Source organism: Lolium rigidum, chromosome 7 (assembly GCF_022539505.1).
Source record: "Lolium rigidum isolate FL_2022 chromosome 7, APGP_CSIRO_Lrig_0.1, whole genome shotgun sequence".
Taxonomy (NCBI): Eukaryota; Viridiplantae; Streptophyta; class Magnoliopsida; order Poales; family Poaceae; genus Lolium; species Lolium rigidum.
In genome coordinates, this window is record NC_061514.1 from 143,287,061 (window position 1) to 143,313,562 (window position 26,502).

General features: G+C 46.2%; 1 pseudogene; it reads left to right on the plus strand.

Moving 5' to 3' along the window:
- The first annotated feature begins 19,915 nt into the window (after window positions 1–19,915).
- Window positions 19,916–23,689, plus strand: LOC124672106 (annotated as a pseudogene).
- Window positions 23,690–26,502: the final 2,813 nt, after the last annotated feature.

Below are 26,502 nucleotides of genomic sequence, written 5' to 3' on the forward strand. Positions count from 1 at the left end.
GAGTGAATGCCATCATAACCTTGATCATACTATTTGTAAGCATATGTAGTGAATGCAGCGATCAAAACAATGTATATGACATGAGTAAACAACTGAATCATATAGCAAAGACTTTTCATGAATAGTACTTCAAGACAAGCATCAATAAGTCTTGCATAAGAGTTAACTCATAAAGCAATAATTGATAGTAGAAGCATAGAAGCAACACAAAGGAAGATTAAGTTTCAGCGGCTGCTTTCAACTTGTAATATGTATATCTCATGGATATTGTCAACATAGAGTAATATAACAAGTGCAATATGCAAGTATGTAGGAATCAATGCACAGTTCACACAAGTGTTTGCTTCTTGAGGTGGAGAGAAATAGGTGAACTGACTCAACAATAAAAGTAAAAGAAAGGTCCTTCAAAGAGGAAAGCATCGATTGCTATATTTGTGCTAGAGCTTTGATTTTGAAAACAAGAAACAATTTTGTCAACGGTAGTAATAAAGCATATGTATCATGTAAATTATATCTTACAAGTTGCAAGCCTCATGCATAGTATACTAATAGTGCCCGCACCTTGTCCTAATTAGCTTGGACTACCGGGATTATCGCAATGCACATGTTTTAACCAAGTGTCACAAAGGGGTACCTCTATGCCGCCTGTACAAAGGTCTAAGGAGAAAGCTCGCATTGGATTTCTCGCTATTGATTATTCTCAACTTAGACATCCATACTGGGGACAACATAGACAACAGATAATGGACTCCTCTTTTATGCATAAGCATGTAGCAACAATTAATTTTCTCATATGAGATTGAGGATATATGTCCAAAACTGAAACTTCCACCATGGATCATGGCTTTAGTTAGCGGCCCAATGTTCTTCTCTAACAATATGCACGCTCTAACCATAAGGTGGTAGATCGCCCTTACTTCAGACAAGACGAACATGCATAGCAACTCACATGATATTCAAAAAAGAGTAGTTGATGGCGTCCCCAGGAACATGGTTATCGCACAACAAGCAACTTAATAAGAGATAAAGTGCATAAGTACATATTCAATACCACAATAGTTTTTAAGCTATTTGTCCCATGAGCTATATATTGTAAAGGTGGAGAATGGAAATTTAAAGGTAGCACTCAAGCAATTTACTTTGGAATGGCGGAGAAATACCATGTAGTAGGTAGGTATGGTGGACACAAATGGCATAGTGGTTGGCTCAAGTATTTTGGATGCATGAGAAGTATTCCCTCTCGATACAAGGTTTAGGCTAGCAAGGCTATTTGAAACAAACACAAGGATGAAGCGGTGCAGCAAAACTCACATAAAAGACATATTGAAAACATTATAAGACTCTACACCGTCTTCCTTGTTGTTCAAACTCAATACTAGAAATTATCTAGACCTTAGAGAGACCAGATATGCAAACCAAATTTTAGCATGCTCTATGTATTTCTTCATTAATGGGTGCAAAGCATATGATGCAAGAGCTTAAACATGAGCACAACAATTGCCAAGTATCACATTATCCAAGACATTTTAGCAAATTACTACATGTATCATTTTCCAATTCCAACCATATAACAATTTAACGAAGAAGAAACTTCGCCATTAATACTATGAGTAGAGCCTAAGGACATACTTGTCCATATGCTACAGCGGAGCGTGTCTCTCTCCCACACAAAGAATGCTAGGATCCATTTGTTATCACCAGAATTTGACCGGATCAGAGGTGGGCCGCGATTAAAGATGGGCTTGAAGAATATACATGGAAGAAGTACATGAATCGGCCTTGTTACAAAGTTTGGGCTAGTTTGCCCGTGTATCTGTAAATATAGTAGGATACGTGTCGTTTAGATAGAGTTTGGCTCGTACACGGTTGGGATTATTCCCACGTTAGAAAGTCTACGGACTATAAATATGTATCTAGGGTTACTGAAATAAACAACAATCATTTTCACCACAAACCAATCTAGGCGCATCGCCAACTCCCTTGTCTCGAGGGTTTCTTCCGGGTAAGCATCATGCTGCCTAGATCGCATCTTGCGATCTAGGCAGTACACGTTTATTCGCTGTTCATGCGTTGCTCGTGCTGAAGCCTTGTTGATGGCGAGCAACGTGGTTATCATAGATGTGTTAGGGTTAGCATTGTTTCATCGTATCATATGCTTTCGTCCGTGCAACCCTTAGACGTCTAGCCGCCATCTTAGGTGTAAGGGCGGCACCTCGCTTGATCGTTATTTAGTAGATCCGATCCGTTATGATTGCTCCTTGTTCTTCAAGGATTAGTTTAATATCTGCATAGTTAGGCCTTACAAACGGGTTGAAGGATCCGATGGCACGTAGGGTGTAGTTTGCTAGCCCTAGACAGGATGTTCCGGGATCAACTTCATGTTGGTTTTTAGGCCTTGTCTAGGGTCGGTTTATGATCACCGTGCGTGGCCGCCAGGCTCAATCACGCGTAGGATGTTCCGATTATGTGGTGAAAACCCTAAATCGTAGTAGGTCGTTTTAGCTTTATTTCGATCAAGCAGGACCACCATATGATCGTACACCTCGTACGAATCATGGGTGGATCGGCTCTTTGAGCCGATCCACAGGACAACCCGAGAGCCGATCGAGGCTCGTATTTAATGTTTACGTGTATGCCATGCAGGAAACTAAGCGAGGCACATCCATCACCTTCCCGACCAGGTATAGGTCAGGTGGCACGCCCTTGCACCAAGCATCGAACGTGCGTGCCGAGTCTTTGCGGGCCGTCGCTCGAGGGACCAGGGCCAGCCGCAGTCCCGGGAGCCTCCCGGCTCTACTCGTTTTGCCCGTCGCTGCTCGCCGGTGGGTTTCCGACCGCAACACATTTCGGCACGCCCGGTGGGACAGTCTTCGACATCAACCGCATCGCCATCTACATCTGAGATGGCGGAAGGCACTCCGATCACGTACGAGGATCCGACCGAGGAGCTCAAGAAGAAGTATGACGAGGTCAAAGCGATCCTCGAAGCCGACCTCATCGGCTCTTTCCGGAGAACCCGCTCACACGGCATCGGGTGGAAAGGGTTCTCACCTGAAGGCGCGCTCGATGGAGTGGACCTGTCCGCCCCGTCGGAAGAACGCACCAGGTCTCTGCGTCGGAGATTAATTTCATGGTAGCTCATTCGCTGCACCGCCATTCCGAGAGCCTCGGTGAACACTTTGGAGCGTGTCGCTCTTCGGGTGATCCAGGAAATCATGAGGCATCAGTACTCTCCGTCAGGACCAGCTCTAGGGACTCACCAAGGAGAGATGCCACTCCAGTCCCGACCACCGCTGCCGTTCGCGTTGGCAGCACCAGAGGTGCCGAGTTCACCGGCATACATCGTCTACAAGATCGGTGGTGACCCTAGTGATTACCAGTTCTTGCATGAGGCGCCTAAGGAGATCCCTCACGGATACACTGGGCACTCACGAACCAGACTGCAACAGCAGGGACTTCTGGAACAGCAGGAGGAACTTCGGGAACAGATCTTGAGAAGCAGATGTGGCTAGCTAAGTATGCCACTCCGATAAACCTCCAGAGCCCAACTCCTGCAGTTGGCTCAGAGCTTGAAAAGCAAGCATGGCTGGCTAAGTATGCCACTCCGGCGAATCTTCAGAGTTCGACTCCTGCAGCCAGCACCGCGGATCAGATTAGTACAATCTTGAGAGACCAGTTCGGCATGGTGCCGAAAAGGAGGGCAATCGGCTATTCCAAGCCGTACCCCAACGAGTACGAGTTGATCCCACTACCACCCAAATATCGGCTCCCTGAATTCTCCAAGTTTAGTGGATCAGATGGTTCCAGCTCAATCGAGCATGTGAGCCGATATTTGGCACAGCTGGGCACGATCTCAGCATCAGATGAGCTGCGTGTGAGGTTCTTCGCACAGTCCCTCACGGGATCGGCTTTCGGGTGGTACACATCGCTGCCACCGGACTCAATCCGGACTTGGAAGCGGTTGGAGGAGCAGTTCCACATGCGGTATCACTCGGAGGCTTCCGAGGCTGGCATTGCCGATCTAGCACAAGTAAGACGAAGCGCGGAGAAACAGTGTCAGAATACATCCAGCGCTTCGGGACCGTTAGGAACCGATGCTATTCGGCTCGTGTGACTGAAAAAGAAGCAGTCGAGTTGGCGGTGGTGGGTCTCGCATCACCGATCAAGGATGTGGCCTCCCAAGCAGACTACCCTTCACTGGCGCACATGGTGCAGAAGCTGTCATTATATGAACAGCGCCACCCAGATGTATACCAGGATAAATTCAAGCGTGCGGTGGTCCTGGTTGAGGCAGATGAAGATGAAGGCTTCGCGGGAGATCAAGAGGTAGCAGTGGCTGAATGGACTGGGGGGGGCAAGCCCCGTGTCCTGCAAGTGGGTTAAGCCACAAGGTCCTCCAAGAGGGTTTGACTTCGACGTGCCCAAGGCTGAACAGATTTTCGACCTCTTACTAAGGAGAAGCAGCTAAAGGTACCCGAAGGCCACAAGATCCCCACGGCGCAGGAGCTGAATGGAAAGTCATACTGCAAGTGGCATAACACGTTCACCCATGCCACCAACGACTGCAGGGTGTGGCGTCGGCGAGATCCAGATGGCGATAGAACAAGGGCGTCTAATTTTCAGCCAGTACGCCATGAAAGTCGACACACACCCCTTCCCCGCCGTTAACATGGTGGAGTGCACTTACCCTGGGAAGTGCCAGCCAGGTTTTTCGTTCAACATCAACATGGTAGGACCTGGGCACCACCCTGGTAAGGACAGAGACGAGGGCAGCTGCTCTCATACCAAGGACACAGAGGAAGCCGTTCCACGCGATCGGCTCCGGCACGATGGCAAGCGCTACGTCACAGAGGGAGAAGTGAAGAATGTGAGATATCAGCGACCCCTCTCTGATCACCTCCTCAACAAATACGTGAGTCAATACGACCAACGCCGACGATACGACAATGATGACGAAAGAGATCGTCTGGCTAGCAGGTACGCCAGGAGACATCGTCGGCATGATCGCGACGAGGAGAGATATGAGCGCCACGCCAAGGAAGAATCAAGAGAGCAAGACGACATGGATAGGCACTGGGACTGTCCCTTCTTCAGACACTGCTGGGATTCAGGAATGAGCCGATTGCCTACAGTCGGCAACTGCCCAGAATGTAGACAGAGGAAGAAGGATGCAGCTAACGTGTCCGTGTTCAAACGTCTAGGGCCTCTCCCGCCTCGGAACAAGCACGCTGAGTCCTCTCGGGTGGAAGATCTCGAGGAATCGGAAGACGATGATGGAGAAGAAGAAGATAAGTACCACCGGCCAAGGTGGTGCCCTGATGGACTCAGCCGTTCCCAAAAGCGTAGGGTTCAGCGACTACGTGGTTTGGAGGAAGCCGAAAGGTTGTACATGCACACGTTAAGGAAGGCGCGGCCTGATCTGGCCGCGAAAATTCAGCGAACTCTGGACGAAGAAGGACGGCCACAAAAGAAAGAGTGGCGCCCCAGACAAAAGAAAGCCGATGATGAGACATCGGCTGGCACAAACATGGTATTCATCCTTCCGACGGAGTTTAGTGCTCCAGGATTGGACGAAGCACCTGTGGCACAACTTGACTGCGGCCCACGGCCAGTTACCTTTGAGAAGCCACGAGAAAGAAGCTACAGACATCTGAAGGCCCTGTACTTGCGAGGTTATATCAATGGGCAGCCTGTCAACAAGATGCTGGTGGACACCGGAGCGGCGATCAACATTATGCCATACTCCATGCTACGTCGGTTGGGACGCTCTAGCTCGGACCTAATCAAGACCAACGTTACACTGAGCGATTTCAACGGCCAAGCATCTGACGCACAAGGTGTTCTGAACGTGGATCTGACCGTAGGAAGGAAAACCATCCCTACGACGTTCTTTATTGTCGATAGCAAGAGCACCTATGTTGTCCTCGCTAGGGAGAGATTGGATCCACGCCAATCGTTGCATTCCATCCACGATGCACCAATGCTTAATACAGTGGGATGGAGATGAAGTAGAGGTCGTCCACGCAGATGACTCAGCCGAGATTTCAACGGCTGGCATGAACGTTTGGGAGACAACAGGCCAAGAACCACTCTCAGGCATCAATTTGGACGACTGCGAGCGCATCGACGTGACGAAGGACGGGGTTAGGCTGGTCTTATCCACCGGCCTGACCGTATAGAAAGAACAAATCTATGGACGAACGTGGCGAGGCCGATCCTTGTGATCGGCCCCAAAGATCTATGGACGAACATTGCAAAACCTTCATTGAGCGATTCAATCAACATGGAGGCCGATTCCAGACAATCGGCCAAAATTATCCTCACCATACGTTCCGCCCGTGTTCAACGTCGATCTAACAGCAACGGGTTTACGTCGGCCGATGAGCCGGACGAAGTCAATATTGGTCCTAACGGAGCCGACGTTCAAATACAGTGCCTTGGCTAACTACGGAGCCGATATCCGCAGCTACCCGGCGATTCGGCTCGGGGGCACCTAATCGGATGAACATGTGCGATACATGTGCGGTGAAATATTGGGGGCCGATAGAAAAATCGGCCGATAAAAAAAAATCTCACGATGTACAGCCGATGCACGGACATCGACTTTAGAGCTAAGAAACAAAGCCGATGCACAGCCATCGACTCTAGTACAAATTACACAGGATCTACCAGCTGCGTGTTCAAGACGCGGATTTCGACCAAGTCGGTCTTCAGTTCATCTTCGAGGCCTTCTTCTTCCTTGAGGGAGTGAACAATGAGCTGATTTTGTTGCCCGAACCTTCTCTTTGAGAACCTTCTCTTGAAGTTAGCCAGTTCGGCAGTGCTGTCAGAGGTGTCAGTTTTGGCGTACAAGGCAGCCTTTGCTCATTAAGCCGTTGGTGTTTCGTCTGCAATATCGGCTTTCAATGGAAGGAAAGGTGATCGGCTCTGGTGTATCTACTGTCGGCTTGGCCAAGTTAGCCACCTTCTCAGCTACACTCATAGGAATTGCTGGGACCAGAGTGGCTGACCTTCTCTTGGAGGCCGATGGTGGCAAGTTTGGCTGGCTCTGCGTGGTGGTTTTCTCAGATTCGCTCGAGCTCGGGTCCATTTGTCTGAACTGTATGTCCTCACCGCCGTTCTCGCCTTGACTGAGGCTCGGGGGGTAGCTGACCTGGTAGATACTCTGTTTTTAGAAGCCGATTGGGGTGTCATCGGCTGGCCCTGCATCATAACCTTCTTCAAAGGTGGTGAGTTCTTGCAGGAGAGGATCACTGGAGCTGGTGGGAGGAATTTAAAGGGGGATCCATCATCATTGACAGGCTCTGGACCATCTTGTTGCTGCAAAGAAACAAAGCAGGTTTATAAAGCATCACTGGAAACTATCACGAGGAGATTTGCGAGCAAGTGGCACCTGTTCTGCAGAAGTATCAGTTTCAGCGTCAAGTTATTTCAGCAACGGTCCTAGGGCTCTCCTGAAGGGATGGGTTTTCCACATTATCCACCAGATTTCAAGGTCATCAGTCGAAGAGATGAAGGGTAGATTGTGAGGGACCGATGCGTTCCATCGGCTCATTGAGCATTGACCAAGTTGACAATCGCTCCTTAGTAGAAGAGATGAAGGATAGATTGTGAGGGACCGATGCGTTGCCATCGGCTCATTGAGCATTGGCTAAGTTGACAATCGGCAAAGTCAGTATGAGGGGAAATCGGCTAAATTAGCATAAAGGAAATCGGCAAAATCAAATTGGAGGAAATTCTTCATTGATAATGGGATTCCTTACATAAAGAGCTGATTGCTCTCAAAAGAAAGTACCAGGGGATACATTGCCCCATCTACTACTACTGATCCTATGCTAAGGGTCCTATCTATGGGCCGTCGTTGCCCTCGTCGTCGCCGTCGCCGCTGTCGGCGCTACTCCCGGCGGGCTCGTCGTCGCTGCTGCCGCGGCCGCCGGCAGGGCCCTCGTTGTCCTCGTCTTCCTCGTCAGCGTCGTCGTCGCTGTCGAAGTCCCTGAGGTTCCCCGGCCAGGGGCAGAAGCGCTTGGCCGGCGGTTCATCGGAGGAGGTGTCGTCGTCCTCCTCCTCCTCCTCCTCGGAGGAGGAGGAGGTGAAGTCGTCCCAGGATAAGCGATCGTCATCGCTCTCCTCCTCCGTTTCCCCGTCGGCAAGGAAGCGGAGGTCACTTTCCCCGTCGGTCGAGGACTTGTCGTCCTCAGACCAGACGGAGAAGTCGTGACTGGACTCGTCCCCGTCTTCGATGGCGCGGCGGATGTTGGCCTCGTGGGCCTCCTCCGGATCCCACTCCGGCGTCGGCTCGCGGGAGGGGGAGGACTGGGTGGAAAGACCCGATGAGGCAGAGGAGGAAGAAGACATGGTGGCAGAGGAGGGCTTTTGGGGTGCTAATGCGAAGGGGATGAAGAAGCAAACTGTTTGGAGCGGTTAAATAAAAGGGGATATAGTGGTGATTCAATGCCACAGCAGTTTCCGAGGAAGTGGTGCCCAAAGAAAAAAAAATTTGCCAGGTCACGCGGAGAAGTTGAGAAGGCAAGGCATCATGATGGATACTGCGACGGTTCTGCTCTGCCACGACATGACCCGACGAAGAAAAAGCAGAGTGATTTTGGAATTGTCATTTCCAAAACCAGGGGGGCATGTGTTATCACCAGAATTTGACCGGATCAGAGGTGGGCCGCGATTAAAGATGGGCTTGAAGAATATACATGGAAGAAGTACATGAATCGGCCTTGTTACAAAGTTTGGGCTAGTTTGCCCGTGTATCTGTAAATATAGTAGGATACGTGTCGTTTAGATAGAGTTTGGCTCGTACACGGTTGGGATTATTCCCACGTTAGAAAGTCTACGGACTATAAATATGTATCTAGGGTTACTGAAATAAACAACAATCACGTTCACCACAAACCAATCTAGGCGCATCGCCAACTCACTTGTCTCGAGGGTTTCTTCCGGGTAAGCATCATGCTGCCTAGATCGCATCTTGCGATCTAGGCAGTACACGTTTATTCGTTGTTCTTGCGTTGCTCGTGCTGAAGCCTTGTTGATGGCGAGCAACGTGGTTATCATAGATGTGTTAGGGTTAGCATTGTTTCATCGTATCATATGCTTTCGTCCGTGCAACCCTTAGACGTCTAGCCGCCCTTACACCTATCTTAGGTGTAAGGGCGGCACCTCGCTTGATCGTTATTTAGTAGATCCGATCCGTTATGATTGCTCCTTGTTCTTCAAGGATTAGTTTAATATCTGCATAGTTAGGCCTTACAAACGGGTTGAAGGATCCAAGTGGCACGTAGGGTGTAGTTTGCTAGCCCTAGACAGGATGTTCCGGGGATCAACTTCATGTTGGTTTTTAGGTCTTGTCTAGGGTCGGTTTATGATCACCGTGCGTGGCCGCCAGGCTCAATCATGCGTAGGATGTTCCGATTATGTGGTGAAAACCCTAAATCGTAGTAGGTCGTTTTAGCTTTATTTCGATCAAGCAGGACCACCATATGATCGTACACCTTGTACGAATCATGGGTGGATCGGCTCTTTGAGCCGATCCACAGGACAACCTGAGAGCCGATCGAGGCTCGTATTTAATGTTTACGTGTATGCCATGCAGGAAACTAAGCGAGGCACATCCATCACCTTCCTGACCAGGTATAGGTCAGGTGGCACGCCCTTGCACAAGCATCGGACGTGCGTGCCGAGTCTTTGCGGGCCGTCGCTCGAGGGACCAGGGCCAACCGCAGTCCTGGGAGCCTCCCGGCTCTACTGTGTTGCCCGTCGCTGCTCGCCGGTGGGTTTCTGACCGCAACACCATTTTATTCAAACAAAACAAAAAACAAAAACAAACCGACGCTCCAAAAAAAGCACATAAGATGTGATGGAATAAGAATATAGTTTCAGGGGAGGAACCTGATAATGTTGTCGATGAAGAAGGGGATGCCTTGGGCATCCCCAAGCTTAGACGCTTGAGTCTTCTTGATATATGCAGGGGTGAACCACCGGGGCATCCCCAAGCTTAGAGCTTTCACTCTCCTTGATCATGTTGTATCATCTCCCTCTCTTGATCCTTGAAAACTTCCTCCACACCAAACTTAGAACAACTCATTAGAGGGTTAGTGCAATCAAAATATACATGTTCAGAGGTGACATAATCATTCTTAACACTTCTGGACATTGCACAAAGCTACTGAAAGTCAATGGAATCAAAATATCCATCGAACATAACAAAACAGGCAATGCGAAATAAAAGGCAGAATCTGTCAAAACAGAACAGTTCGTATTGACGAATTTTATTGAGGCACCAGACTTGCTCAAATGAAAATGCTCAAATTGAATGAAAGTTGCGTACATATCTGAGGATCGCTCACGTAAATTGGCATAATTTTCTGAGTTACCTATAGAGAATTTTTCCCAGATCCGTGACAGCAAAGAAATCTGTTTCTGCGCAGTAATCCAAATCTAGTATGAACCTTACTATCAACGACTTTACTTGGCACAATAAAACACTAAACTAAGATAAGGAGAGGTTGCTACAGTAGTAAACAACTTCCAAGACACAAAATAAAAACAAAGTACTGTAGTAAAAAACATGGGTTGTCTCCCATAAGCGCTTTTCTTTAACGCCTTTCAGCTAGGCGCAGAAAGTGTGTATCAAGTCTTATCGAGAGATGGAGCATCGTTATCATAAGCTCCCCCATCCGTAGTGGTACTAAGGGATTTGTCAATTTTAGGTCTATAATAATACTTCTTTGGTTTAGGCACTTTAGAGACATACATAAACTTTTGCTCCTTACCCACATAAGCTTTCTCCTTATATTTAAGAGAAGAAAAAGTTGAACTCAAGGTTCCCATAGCTTTTTCAAGTTCGCCAATCCTATTGGTTTGATTATCATGGACAACACAAGTTCCTAGGACACTAATACTTTCATCAATTCCTCCTAAGGATTTATCAAGTTCATCAGTTTTATCAAGTAACATTTCCAATTTAGTTTCAATACTTGGAAAAATTTTCTCTATGGTTTCCAATTTTTTCATAACATCTTCAAGAGAGATTTCAATTTTAACTTCATCAACAGGGGGTATTCCAAATAGACTCTCAATAATGCAGCTAGTTTCTAATGCAGGAGTACTTAGGAAGTTACCTCCGGCGAGACAATCAAGAACATACCTATTCCAGCTAGAGATACCAACATAAAAATTCCTGAGTAAAATAGTGGTGGAGTGTTTCTTAGTGCACCTATTATGGGCATTACTAATTCTATACCAAGCATCTCTTAAACATTCTCCCCCTTGTTGCTTAAACGAACGAACTTCAACTTCAGGATTACTCATTTTAGCAATAGTAAATAAAGCAAACTAGATAAAGTAAATGCAAGTAACTAATTTTTTTGTGTTTTTGATATAGCAAACAAGATAGCAAATAAAGTAAAAACTAGCAACTAATTTTTTTGTGTTTTGATTTAGTGCAGCAAACAAAGTAGTAAATAAAATAAAGCAAGACAAAAACAAAGTAAAGAGATTGAGATGTGGAGACTCCCCTTGCAGCGTGTCTTGATCTCCCCGGCAACGGCGCCAGAAATTTAGCTTGACACGCGTACAGCACGCGTTCGTTGGGAACCCCAAGAGGAAGGTGTGATGCGTACAGCGGCAAGTTTTCCCTCAGTATGAAACCAAGGTTTATCGAACCAGTAGGAGCCAAGAAGCACGTTGAAGGTTGATGGCGGCGAGATGTAGTGCGGCGCAACACCGGGGATTCCGGCGCCAACGTGGAACCCGCACAACACAAACCAAGTACTTTGCCCCAACGAAACGAGCGAGGTTGTCAATCTCACCGGCTTGCTGTAACAAAGGATTAGATGTATAGTGTGGATGATGATTGTTTGCGAGAAAACAGTAGAACAGTATTGCAGTAGATTGTATTTCGAGTATAGAGAATTGGACCGGGGTCCACGAGTTCACTAGAGGTGTCTCTCCCATAAGATAAACAGCATGTTGGGTGAACAAATTACAGTTGGGCAATTGACAAATAAAGAGGGCATGACCATGCACATACATATTATGATGAGTATAGTGAGATTTAATTGGGCATTACGACAAAGTACATAGACCGCTATCCAGACATGCATCTATGCCTAAAAAGTCCACCTTCCAGGTTATCATCCGAACCCCCTCCAGTATTAAGTTGCTAACAACATACAATTGCAATAAGTATTGCGCGTAATGTAATCAGTAACTACATCCTCGAACATAGCACCAATGTTTTATCCCTAGTGGCAACAGCACATCCATAATCTTAGAGATTTCTGTCACTTCCCGCATTCACGGAGACATGAACCCACTATCGAGCATAAATACCCCCTCTTGGAGTTAATAGCAAAAACTTGGCTAGAGCCTCTACTAATAACGGAGAGCATGCAAGATCATAAACAACAAATAGATATAAATTGATAATCAACATAACAAGTATTCTCTATTCATCGGATCCCAACAAACACAACATATAGAATTACAGATAGATGATCTTGATCATGTTCGGCAGCTCACAAGACCCGACAATTAAGCACAATGAGGAGAAGACAACCATCTAGCTACTGCTATGGACCCATAGTCCAGGGGTAGACTACTCACACATCACTCCGGAGGCGACCATGGCGGCGTAGAGTCCTCCGGGAGATGATTCCCCTCTCCGGCAGGGTGCCGGAGGCGATCTCCCCGAATCCCCCGAGATGGGATTGGCGGCGGCGGCGTCTCCGGAAGGTTTTCCGTATCGTGGCTCTCGGTATCGGGGGTTTCGCGACGAAGGCTATTTGTAGGCGGAAGGGCAGGTCAAGGGGCGTCACGAGGGGCCCACACCATAGGTCGGCGCGGCCGGGCTTGGGCCGCGCCGCCCTATGGTTTGGCCACCTCGTGGCCCCACTTCGTTTCCTCTTCGGTCTTCTGGAAGCTTCGTGGCAAAATAGGACCCTGGGCGTTGATTTCGTCCAATTCCGAGAATATTTCCTTACTAGGATTTCTGATACCAAAAACAGCAGAAAACAGCAACTGGCACTTCGGTATCTTGTTAATAGGTTAGTTCCAGAAAATGCACAAATGTGACATAAAGTGTGCATAAAACATGTAGATATCATCAATAATGTGGTATGGAACATAAGAAATTATCGATACGTCGGAGACGTATCAGACGGGGACGCTGAGAAAGTTTTGAAGGACGGACCCGCTTCAGACCTGCAGAAGCCACGGGCGCGGCTGTCTCTCGACGGCGCCGGTGAGACGCGGATCGTGGAGCGCGTGATCCAAGGAGGAGGAGGAGGATCGATGCATACTCCGATGCTTACCAGGACCAACTACCAGGAGTGGTCCCTGGTGACGAAGGTGCAAATGGAGGCCGAGGGCCTCTGGGACGTCCTCGTCAATGACCTCTTCGGCAACAAGCGCGACGATCGCTGTGCTCTGGCCTTCATCCTTAAGGGGGTGCCGCCAGAGCTGACTCGCGTTCTCGCCGTCAAGGCCACCGCGAAGGAGGCCTGGGAGACTGTCAAGGTCATGCGCGTGGGCACCGACCGCGTGCACAGGGGAGCTGAGCTCATCGTCCTCCAGCTCGAGCCGACTCGGTCCTGACCTGCGTCAGACGCAACGTCGCCGGTGATTGCTCGCGTCTGTTTTGCAACGATGCCGGTGATTGCTCGCGTCTTCCAGGGATGCGCTGGGAATCCTGAAACTGCTCACGAACGAGGAAAAAAAAGTCCAACATTATCTTTTGGCTGTTTTGCATTAAGGACCCTTCAAGACAGGAATTGGCAAAACAGCTACAAGCAGTTCTAGTCAGATTTGCATACTACATCTCAACATTTCAGATTTTGCATTCCACTATCAGATAACAAAGTTGCTCACCCTTTTTGTCGAAGTTGTCTCAACGTACACCAAATTTGTTCCGCCTTGTATAAAAGTTGCTTTTAATTATTTTTGTGAAATTGTTTTACTTGCAATGAAGTTGGTTAATTGCACATCAAAAATTCCTTGGGCGACAGAGCGTCCGCGTGTCCGCGCGGTGGCATCCTATAAGAGGAGAGCACCATTTTTTTTTGCCACCGCATGCCCGCATTTTTGTATAGATTTTCCCATCAATATTACCTAGAGACTAATTTACGTTACTACGTGACTTGGTATGGTAGCCGATCATGCCAAACAGACTACACTGTTTTGTTACCACAATTTATTTTGTTAAATCCTAATCATAAATTTTAGATCCAACCAATGTTGAGGAAACCGTTTATCGGTGTTAACTCGGTCGGTAGGAAATTAGCAATTATAGAAAAATCGCCCAATTAACCGGGCAATAAATAAGTTAATCGATCGATAAATGAGTTTATCGGCTAATCGGTGACCACCCAATAGCGATTAATCGGCCGATTAATCGTTGAATTGGACGATTTTTCGAAATAATATAGATGATGTGGTTTAATGTGGTGGCTTTATTAGACATTCGTATATCGTATATTCCTTTAAGTATATAGTAGATAGAAATAGATAGATGTATACCTTGTTTGATGAAATGGAGGTAATACTATATAGGTGTATTTGGGATATGGGGAGTTATCCATCACGTGGGTAATCGGATCAGATTATCCAACATTCAACAACGACGGTTTCATCGGATAGCAAGAGCCGAGAGCGGCCCATATCTTCCAACCGGCATTTACCATTCGCGTTGGATCCATGCATGATATATCTCCGTGCATGCACCCTGCCACTCGGTCGAGCGTGAACGCCGAGGGCGCACCACCCGCCTCCATGGAGACCCGCTCAGCCGCTCTCGATCGGCTCCATCGGAGATTCGGAGCTGCTCTCCTCAGTATTCTCTCTCGCGATCATAGATACATAGGCGACGGCCGGGCACAGCTGCTGCAACCACGTACGTAGGCTCGCAGCCACCGTACCAGGCCACCACATACGCAGCCACGCGCGCGCGACGCCCGTCCGTCCATGGCGCCCCCACCGCTCCACCGCCCGCCCTACTTAGGCCCCACTTGGCCCATCGCGCGCCACCGTTCCGCACCACCATTGACGCCCCCGCCAGCGCTCCACCCCTGCTCCGACCTCCTCACCGAGGCGCTCGGGGCCGAGAGCTTAGACCCAGACGACGTCGCCATGGACGGCGTCGCCGCGGTCGAAGCCCGGGACCCGCCTTGCAAGAGAGAGCAGCGTGAGCCTGATGATGGCGCCGACCAAGGTTTCGTGATGCCGAGGCGGACGAGGAGCGGGAGGGTGTTCCCTCCACCGATTTCCGTGATCGGCAAGGGCGGGCGCCCGTGGCTGACTCTCCGGGCGCATAGGGAGGACGGCCGGCTCGTGCTGCGGGAGATGCGGCTGCCGTCGCAGGAGCTGCTCCAGCCGTGCAGGGAGGACGGGAGGTTTAAGCTGTTCAGGCACCCGGAGGCCGGCGGCCGATGCGTCGTTGCCAGCGCTAGATCACCCACCGCGGCGCAGGACTAGGGAAAGGGGAGCAGTTTGAGATGGAGCGGCTGATCCAACAGACTTATCTGTAATTTAGTAGTTCCTGCGTGACAGAACTCGAGTTATTCCTCACCTTCCTGCAACTATATATGTTCATGATCATCTTGCATTCTCGTCTGATCTATCTATCCATGCATGGCTGGAAAAATCATCTCCCACATGTTCCAATGTCTCTCGATCGATCTGTTCCGTAGCATGTGAACTGGAATACACTACATTGAATATATCAAAATCACTTGGAAAACAACAATTAATCATCACACAAGATTTTTATATCATACGGAGCGAGTATTTAACTTCAGTTTTCACGTGGAAATGTAAGTTATTTATTATCTTATTTTTTGGTGTTAAGAAATCAAACCTCACATACACAATAAAATTACTCAAGATCAACCAATTAATTGATAGCATTGTCCACAGAGAGTGTATCCATACCGTCTATACTGCATCAAGATTCGTGCAACTTCTTTTTGTTCCCCTCTCAAACAATTTCTCATTTTTGTATCTCTCACACCACACATTGTTTGAACTCGAAAATTTGCAGATCACTTAAGCATAACAATTGGAACGTGCGAAAAATATTTTGGATTGTTTTAATCATTGTGTATATATATATTTAAAGAATTTATTTTAAAGTTTAAATAATTTGCAATTTAAAATTGCACAAAAAAATTCCAAACTATTTTTCCCACATTCAATTTTTTATTTTTGAGTGAATTGCAAAAAAATAAAATAAAAAAATTATATAATTGAGAGATATGAAAAAGAAAAAGTAAAAAAAAAAGGTGGTGGCAGAGCGCACCTGCGCTCTTGCAATTTTCCCTTATCCACCTGCACAGGAAGTAACCTAATTTGAGCTTATCAAGGGAACAAAGCGTGCAAGTTTATCCAAATCGTGTTTTTCTTCTAGCTAACTTAAGTATCTAAAATTTTGACCTCAGCTTGTTTACACCATAATTTTTTTTTAAAACAAACACGATACAAACGCAGATATGTATATACACGCGGATACACTCGCCCTATAAATACACACACCTAATGAGAACCTCCGAACACGAGCGAAGCTCCTCTAAGGTCAAGTACCTAGGTACGACACCTGCCCTACCTTGAATTTTGGCCAAATAATTTATATAGGTATGCATCTCTAACTATTTGGTAGCAGTTTTTGCATTTTCTGTCTGGTCCAAAGAAACAAAGGGAAATCACGATACATGGGCAAGACAATTTAATTTTTTGCATCAATTTAATTTTATGCTTTAGAGTTTGCCCGGTCCTAATTATTATATTTTCCTTCACCACTGGCCTCTAAAGACTGCATATATCAGATACTTTTGGTGTGCGCAGGTTAGATACCACAAACCTGTAAACGTGGCTACGTATAACATTGGAAAAAAAATTGGCATTGTGTTTGCATCATAATACTTTCATGAAATTATCTGAAATGTTTAGAGGTAACTTTGTGAATTAAGGAGAAATGTGGTGCTTATTAACGGGGTCAGCAATTTAGGTGAGCCCAACGGCTTGTGGAGACAGTCACTGTACGACTTTAGCGGAAATTCAGTTTGACTCACATGTGCATAGGTGCATATGCTCCCTCTACCAAAAAAAATACATTTCGAAGTGTCTAAAATTTTTGAAAAAAAAAATCTACATGTACATATCCATAATATATGTGCATTCGTCAAGTTTCGCGAAAAATATTATTTTTCGTTGCCTATGTGAAAAATAGAAAAAAAATCTTGTGAAAAGCCTTATTTTTAGCGCCAATTTTTGTCTTTTTTACACACGTCACACGACAAGTTGATTTTTCATGAAACGACCTTGTGGTGCGTAGCACGTGAAGATGTATATGCGAATTTTTTATTTTAAACTTTTTAACATTTCAAAATATCTTTAACATGGGTTTCAAAATAAAATGAGCATATGCTCCCATGAACTAAAACTCCACTCCCCGACTTTAGTACTTATTTTTCTAGTCCCATAATATAAGATGTTAGTACAAGCAAGATAGAAATATATTGGTTGTAATATCATCTTGTATTATTGGACGAAGTTACTAAAAAATAAACCTTGTCCTTATAAGTAATCAGTAAAATCAACCAAAATGTAGTGAAAATGAATAAATTTTGTAGAAGTTAGTGACGTGTGCAATCTCGCAAGTTGCTCATATCAATACATTTCAGTTCATTCTAATGATAATTAATTTATTCATGTATTTTTTGTGACCCCCGTTCGACCATATTTTGGGAGGGGCGTGTTATATTTGATTTCGAGAGAGTGGAATACTTTTTTCTTACCTTGAAAGTTTAGAAGAATGTTAACAAATGCATGACATAAAAAAGTTTTATTTACACGAGGTACCAAAAATACGATTTAAAATATGTATGTATTATATTTTTTACTCTATTCCGACTCATATATTGTGTTTCCTATGTTGATTTTTCGTTGTAGATCAATATAAATATAACTATTCATATATGATACATAAATTTTTAATATATAACAACATATAAATAACATTGGAAAAAAATTGCATTGTGTTTGCATCATAATACTTTCACGAATTATCTGAAATTTTAGAGGTAACTTTGTGAATTAAGGAGAAGTGTGGTGCTTATTAACGGGGTCAACAAGTAGATGAGCCCAACGGCTTGTGGAGACAGTGTACGACTTTAGTACTCTTATTTTTCTAGTCCCATAATATAAGATGTTAGTACAAGTAAGGTAGAAATATATTGGTTGTAATAATATCTTATATTATTGGATGAAGGTAATAAAATTTAAACCTTGTCCTTATAAGTAATCAGTAGAATAAACCAAAACGAAGCGAAAATGAATAAATTTTGTAGAAGTTAGTGACGCGGGAGATCTCACAAGCTGCTCAGATCAATACATTTCATTTCATTTCATTCCTAGTGAGGATTAATTTAGCCATGTAATTTGTGTGACCCCGTTTGATCATATTGTGGGAGGGGCGTGTTATATTTGATCTCAAGACAGTGGAATAGTTTTGGAAAAAGTCTACATAACCCCACAACTTTCGAGTTTCGGGCGCAACACCCGCTTCACTTCAAACTGGCATACTTAACCCCCTCAAGTATCCAAAACCATGCACTTGACCCCCTGAGGCCACTCAAAGTTGTTTTGCACGATGTTTTTGCTAACGTGGCGGCTGGGGAAACCACCTTAACCCTCTCTCCCTTCACATCGTCCTCCCCACGAGCTCCTAACCGCCGCCATGGAAGACCATGACTACACCAGCGCCATGGACGCCCCCACACCGGACTTAGTAGTTGAAAAGCTTCGCCTCACCCTCTTCTTCCTCCTCGTCTCAGCAATTTATGCGGGGCACTCGGAAATTGACCTCACGGTCCACCTTTTCCCTGCCTCCGACCGAGCTCCGACCGTTCAATTCGTCGCCTCCATTCCTCCGCTGTCCTCACCGACCACTCCATCATCCTCAAGGTAAGCAGTCCCCCCCCCCCCCGACCAAATACTGGTCATTTTCGTGCACCATAGCATCGAACCGATGAGCTCCGCCGCGCGCTTCCGCTCCGGTGATCACCGTCGTCACTCCCGGTGACCATTCAACCCCTCGTCGCCCGACCGCATCCCCTCGTTGCTCCACTCCGGATCCACGCCCCCGCGACCTCACCCAGGCGTCATTTGCCGTTGCCATGCGTCGCCGACCCTAGCAAACGCATCGTGCGGCTGTCCCCTTCAGATGCATTTCTATGCATTGACGTTGTGGGAGAATAAAAGAATGACACATGGCCAAAAATATCGTGCAAAACTGCTCAGAATGGCCCTAGGGGGTCAATTGCATGGTTTTGGATAGTTGAGGGAGTTAAGTATGCCATTTTAAAGTTGAGGGGGTACTGGGTCCCAAACCCGAAAGTTGTGGGGGTTATGTAGATTTTTTCCAATAGTTTTTCGCTAGTTATTCTACACTTACTCTGTTTCTGTATATATGGATTTTACGTCACCTAAATTTTATCTTGCGTTGTAAGTTTAGAAGAATATATTAAAAATGCATGGTATAAAAAGTTTTATTTACACAAGGTACCAAATATACGATTTCAAATACATATGTAGTAGTGTATATTTTTACGCTATTCCAACTCATATATTGTGTTTCCTATGTTGTCGATCAATATGAATGTAATAACTATTCATATATGAAACATGTAACAACATATAAATATCTTTGGTGTAGCATTGCTGTGTTCATGGATTGAAATTTATAACTTCAATTCTTGAGAGATCCACGGTCCAATTTAATTAATTGACTTCTAGATCCGTTTCAAAAAAAATCTAAGAAAACATGATTATCGGGACTCCGGTCCAGTTCGTCCTGCACAACCTCTTCTTCCCGCACATTTCGCATCGCCTCCCACGCTTTTTCGTTTCCGCATAGCGCCCCGCCGCGAGACATCGGCATGGACCATGGCCGCCATGGCGACGGCGAACCCTGCACCACCTCCAACCTTCTCCTCGCAATCCCGTACATTCACCGCAAGCATTTCACTGCGCACCTGCAGAGCCATATCCCGCTCCCGATCCCTAGCTCTAACCGCGACACCGGCGCGCTCCATCCACCTCCGCGCACGGGCCACCAAGAACGGCTCGGCACCGCCGCACCCGCTCTCTGAGGTCCTCCCCTACGTCGCCGCGGAGTGGCGGACCATCGCCAAGGGGTGGGCGTGCGCGGCGGCCGCCGTGTACTGCCTCTCGCGCACGGTGCCCGCCGCGGGGCGCCTCCCGCGCGCGCTCGCCGCCGGCGTGGGCGTGGGCGGGGGCGTGTCGCCGGAGGTCTCGAGGGGCGTGGTCGCGCTCGCGGCGCTCGCCTCCGCGCGCGCGGCCGCGGCGTACGTGCAGCAGGCGCTGCTCTGGGAGGCGGCGCTGCGGGCGGTGGCCCGCCTGCGGGAGTGCGCCTTCGAGCGCCTGCTCGCGCGTGACCTCGTGTTCTTTGATGGCAGGGCGGGGATGGCTGCCGGAGACATCGCGCACCGGATCACGGATGAGGCCGATGATGTAGCCGACGCGGTGTACTCTGTTCTCAATGTAAGGTTCCTTCACCCTGCTAGATAGAGATGCGTATGCGTTGGATGAATTGTAGGAAAGATGTTTGGGGAAATGCTCCCCTCAGCCTTACTTATATCCTTTCCCCATTTCTTTTGAACGTTCCTCATACTTCATATGTATAGCCATGCAAGCTCTTCCGATTATTGCACTGGCCATTGTGCCACGCTAATTTTTGTTACTAATTCTGTTGCAGACAATCGTGCCGACAAGCTTGCAGTTGATAGCAATGGGCACTCAAATGGTGGCAATAAATCCTCAGCTCTCATTAGTTGCAGCAATGGTAAACCAATCTCATAGTTCGACTGTTCTTTCATGGTCACTTCTATGAGTACTGCTTAATTTTCTCTCCACATTACATGAATAGGTAATTCCATGCATGTGCGTAGTCATCGCAAAGCTTGGTGAAAGGCTCCGTCAAATGGCCAGGGAGGCTCATCTTAGCCTCGCCATGCTTGCAGCCTATCTCAATGATGTCTGGTTTATTAGCACTCGTTGGAGTTCATCTATAACAAGCATGTGCAGCCATGCGGGGATTGTTGCTTACTTGAATTGAATGCCCCTTGTAGGTCCTTCCATCGATGCTCACTGTGAAGGCAAACAACGGGGAGCGCAAAGAGATATTAAGATTCCATGAGTTAGCTCTTGTTGATCTGAAGAATAACCACGCATTTTTCCTTCCCAAGAGAAATTTAATTATGCATTTGTTTTCCTGTCGATGTGAATATGAGTACAGTATTCCCTCAAGACTTTTCTCACCTGAAGAGGAATTATCAAAGAGTGTTGATTGTGTAGGAAATTAGGAATATAAAAAAAAACGTTTTCCATTTTTGTACTTGTGCTTTAGAAGCAAATTTAGGTATTAAGTTTTAGAACTTACCCTTGTTCCTACTTTGTTTTATTAACATAACTTTTTTGAGAAACTTTGAATGTGTTTTTCTTCAAGTGCTAAATCTAGTTTATCATGCACCGCTTTCTTCTCGTAAATACTTTTGATTAGATCTTAATATAATCTATTCCCTGCATAGGATTTTGGGAAGGCATACAATGAATATAAACAAGGAGAGCCAGCATTAGAACGCATATTTGATCTAACAAGGTTCATCCATGAGGTAATCACCATTTCTTGTTTTCTAAGGACTGACTTCTATTTTTTTAAATATAAGATGATCATGGACAAGATCACAAGACAAGTCATTAGTACGTTGTTTTCAAAGGTTTCTAATGTATTTGTAGTTTTCGAAAACTGCAATGAAGTATTATTTTCTGGATTGGATTGGCTTTCAGTACACAAGTGAAAATCCGCTTGAAGGCATAAAGATTTCTATTCAGATTTGTCAGAAATGAATTACCTTTCAGAAAATATAACTTTTTGCTAGAATTTTCTTGGTTTTTAATAGCTGTAATCAAGGGAAAAAAAACTATGACAATATTTTTTTATTGTGTCCATCATAAGTTGTAACTCATGCGCCCATGCTTCTTTGGTGTGCTGTAGGCGAGGGATAAACCAAGTGCAGTTCATTTAAATTCTGTTGAGGGAGATATTCAGTTCCACGACGTTACATTCAGATATGTTGCTGGTATGCCTCCTGTAGTAGATCGCGTGAATCTTCATATCAAACCAGGAGAGACTATTGCTATTGTCGGACCATCCGGTGGAGGCAAAACTACTCTTGCCAAATTACTCCTCCGTCTTTATCATCCACAAAGTGGTACTGATCTGAATCCCAATAGAACAGCAGTGTAGATTCTGTAATATTTTGTACATATTTGAGCCCTTTAGCTGAAGTAGTTTGGTATCCCGAATTCCCATTTTGTTGTGTTTAAAATCCATGGTTATCTTCTAATATTGCTATTTGTAAATTTTCCTTTTAGGATATATAGTTCTGGACAACCATGATATTCAAGACATTCAGCTAAAATGCATGAGAACACATATTGCTTTTGTTTCACAGGATCCGGTAATTACCTGTGGTAATTTTTTTTGTGCCAGTACAGTTTCAAAGCATCTCATTCGGGATGTTTAAAACTACTTGTTTGTTCTTCCTTTGCAACTCTTGATGTAACTTAGTTTAGGTGGCATCCCAACAGCCAACACACAGATAACTCAAATATGTTATTTTGCATGTTGGACTAATTACATAATGCACTATCATTGTATGCTCACATGTTCAGTTCATCTTTTATCATTTCATAGATGTTATTTTCCGGTAGAATTGCTGAAAATATTGCTTATGGAGACCCTACGGGAAATATTGATATGAGAAAAGTTGAGAATGCTGCTAAGACTGATAATGCTGATGAGTTCATTAAGATGTTGCCCAAGGGATACGGCTCATATGTAGGACAGAGAGGTTCTAGTTTAAGTGGCGGGCAGAAACAAAGGTAAAATACCCGCTATCACAATATCTAGTATATTTTATCTTTTTTACTAACCTGATCTTAATGTTTCATGAAACTCATTGCCGTGCATATTTTCAACCTACAGGTTATCTATTGCAAGAGCAATCTATCAGAACTTCCATACTGATATTGGATGAAGCAACGTCTGCTTTGGACAGCAGATCTCAGCTGCTACTGAAACAAGCACTGATGAACTTGATGACAAATCATACTGTAAGTGGCATAGCAGTATCGTTCTTCAGAGATTTCTCTATGCTGTCTGTTCTCATGATTTTACTGTGTACAACATTTCCCACTTTCAGGTTTTAATCATTGCTCATAGGTTGGAAATGATCCTGATGGCTGATAGAATTGTTTTACTAGAGGGCAGTGAAGTGCGAGAGATGACAAGATCAGCTTTCTTGTCTAGAGATGGCCACTTCTCGCAACCAGATGCCCTGAGTCCAGAATTGGGCGATATTTGATTTTATTAGGGAAAGGTGGTATGTCTTGTCTATGATACCGCTCAAGCCTAAAGGCATTCACAGCATGATCAGACAGTGGACGCAGGATGTTTCCGTAGGCGCCCGTCGACCAGCCAAATCGTAGACTACTACCCCTCAGGCAGAAAACTCCTGTGTAACCCCTTAACCTTGTACATAGTTTTTCGCCTTTCTCTTGTGAAGCACACACTGCTTACAGTTGTGGCGCACTTCATTTGTGCTCCCTGGCTTAATTTGAGATTTCAAATCGCCAATCTTCAGAATCCGCAAATTCATGATAAAAATGCATAGGCTGGAGTATATCGACGCCTCAAATGAGAAGTAATGAAGAAAGTAGTCAATGTTAACAGCAGCATCAAAAATACGCCGGGTAGCTACAAAATAAAGACGAAGCTTGACTTGATGTGTAGCGTTCATTCCCGCAAAAAAAAAAAAGGTGTGCAGTGTTCAGGTCCTGTTTCTTTTTCTTTTGGTAGAAGCAAACATATAGAAGAAAGGGATTTCTATTTTCGTGCCCTCGGGTCCTTAGTTGTACTAAGTTTTCCCTAGCCCCTTAGTTTTTCCTCAGTTTTCCCCTCCTCTATTTTAAAACACTCACAAGTGTTGGAACGGTCGGTAGCCGTCAGGTCAGAGGACCTTGACCGTTAGTCTGACCTGGTGGGGCTGCACAGGGGCAGCTCCTCCCTGACCGTCTCGTGCTGACGGGTAGGGTCAGGAGACAGGTCGGAGCAGCCATCCATCTATCGCTGACGTGTGGGCCATTTTATTTCATGATTTTATAGGCGGTGCTGCCAATGACAAATGGGGCCGCTCTATAGGGCTGCCGTAGCCAATGACCAGTGGGGTCGTCTATTTTTCAGGAAAGATATATATTGCCGCTCTGTGTGGCTACCGCAGCCAATGACCAGTGGGGTCGTCTATTTATTTATAGAAAATCATATATTGCCGCTCTGTGGGGTCTCCGCAGCCAATGACTTGTGGGGTCGTCTATTTTTCAGGAAAAGACATATATTGCCGCTCTGTGGGGCTGCCGCAGCGAATGACCAGAGGGGTCGTCTATTTATTTATATAAAATCATATATTGCCGCTATGTGGGGTCTCCGCAGCCAATGACCAGTGGGGTCGTCTATTTTTCAGGAAAAGACATATATTGCCGCTCTGTGGGGCTGTCACAGCCAATGACCAGTGGGGTTGTCTATTTATTTATAGAAAATCATATATTGCCGCTCTGTGGGGCCTCCACAGCCAATGACCAGTGGGGTCATCTATTTTTCAGGAAAAGACATATATTGCCGCTCTGTGGGGCTGCCGCAGCTAATGACCAGTGGGGTCGTCTATTTATTTAGAGAATATCATAGAGAGAAGCAACAAGTTCACTAATTAATTTTTCTTAAGCTAGACCCATCAGGTGACTATTTTCGCAGCTTAATCTAAAGTGAATTTTATGCTAAACATGGCTGGAACCTAGTGTTGTGTATCTCATTAGTCACCCCACCCTCGGACGGAGCAGCCATCGCCGGCGCCTCGTCGCGCCGCCGGCTCTGTCCCCCGGCGGCGTCGAACGGACTGCGGCGGTGCACGTCAACCACGGCTCCAGCACTTGTTTCGTCCTCACGCATTGTACCCACCGTAGGAAAGTCCGCTGCAAGTAGATCCGCCGCCCACGATGACCGGGATTTGTTCCGCACACCAATTGGTGGTATAGCTTGGTAAGACCTCCGCTTCTGCCTCCCCAGCCCCCTAATCGATTCAGTTCCATAATTTATTGGAGTTTGCAGGTGCGAAATAGTCCTCAATGTCTGGTCGTAGCGGGTATACCGGCGAGGGTGGGGATTTGATCATGTCGTGGCCACGTTCTACTTCTCCTACCTCGTCGGAAGTGCAGGTATCTAGCTTCTGCTCTCTGTACTACCGTTGAATTTGAAGTGCCGCCATGGCCTGTTGGAGTGATTTCAGTTGTTCTTTTTTTCCATTATTGTTACAGTTAGCCAGGCAAGCCGAGAACAATGACAGACATATTGATCAAGGGAAACGACGCAATGAGATTATGAAGGGGAAAATTTACCTCCATTGGTGGATGATCTGCATCAAAAGGTGGATGGGAAGATATAAGTGGAATTGAATCTTCCTGGCTGAAGAGAGTGAAGCCTCAAACTTCGTCAAGCAGTTCCTTTTCCAATAGTTCGGCAATATTTATCCTAGTCTCATCCTTGGGACCCAAATATAACAACATCGGGTGAGTCCTAGCCATGATCGGCTGAACCCGACGCTTCAGGAACACAACGGCTACCTCTGTACCTATCATGGTCTGGCCATCGGTTTCCTTGATCCGAAGAAATCTGTCGAATAATTCGTCGACTGTTGGCGTTTCGTTGGGAGAAAGGATATTCTTCCAAGATTGCTTAGGCTTGGCTTCGAGAACATCGGAGAAGCGAGGAAGTTGGGATTCGGTTGTTGAGGAATCTCTAATGTAGAAACCACTTCAGTCTCCACCCTTGCATGGATTCTCTCATCGGAAAGTTGAAATAATTAACTTCTGAGCGGGCGACAAACCCAACTCCCCCGATGACAAAGGGTCCATTGCTACAGCTGTATCTTTTTACGAAGAAACTTTCTTCCACAACCCGAAGTGAGGCTCAATGCCCAAAAACGCTTCGCAAAGGGTGATAAACACAGCAAGGTGAAGGATTGAGTTGGGGGTCAGTTGCCATAGTTGGATCTCGTAAATCCGTAGAAGGTGATGAAGGAACTTGTGGGCAGGGAGCGAGAGACCTCGGTACAAGAACGACAAGAACATCACGGTAAAACCAGCGGGAGGATTAGGCCGTGAAATCGTACCTGGGAGAATTACATTCCCCTCGTCGGAAGAGATTAGACCAAGACTCCGAGCCCTCTTTTCGTCACGCTTCGTGACGAAGGACGCCAGCTAATCGCCGGGGTTGGACCCAGCCGTGGAGCTTGGCGGTGCCGGCGGCGCCGGAGCTGGAGGAGGAGCGTATGGAGCGCTTTTCTTCGGTCGGGCCCAGCGGGTCGT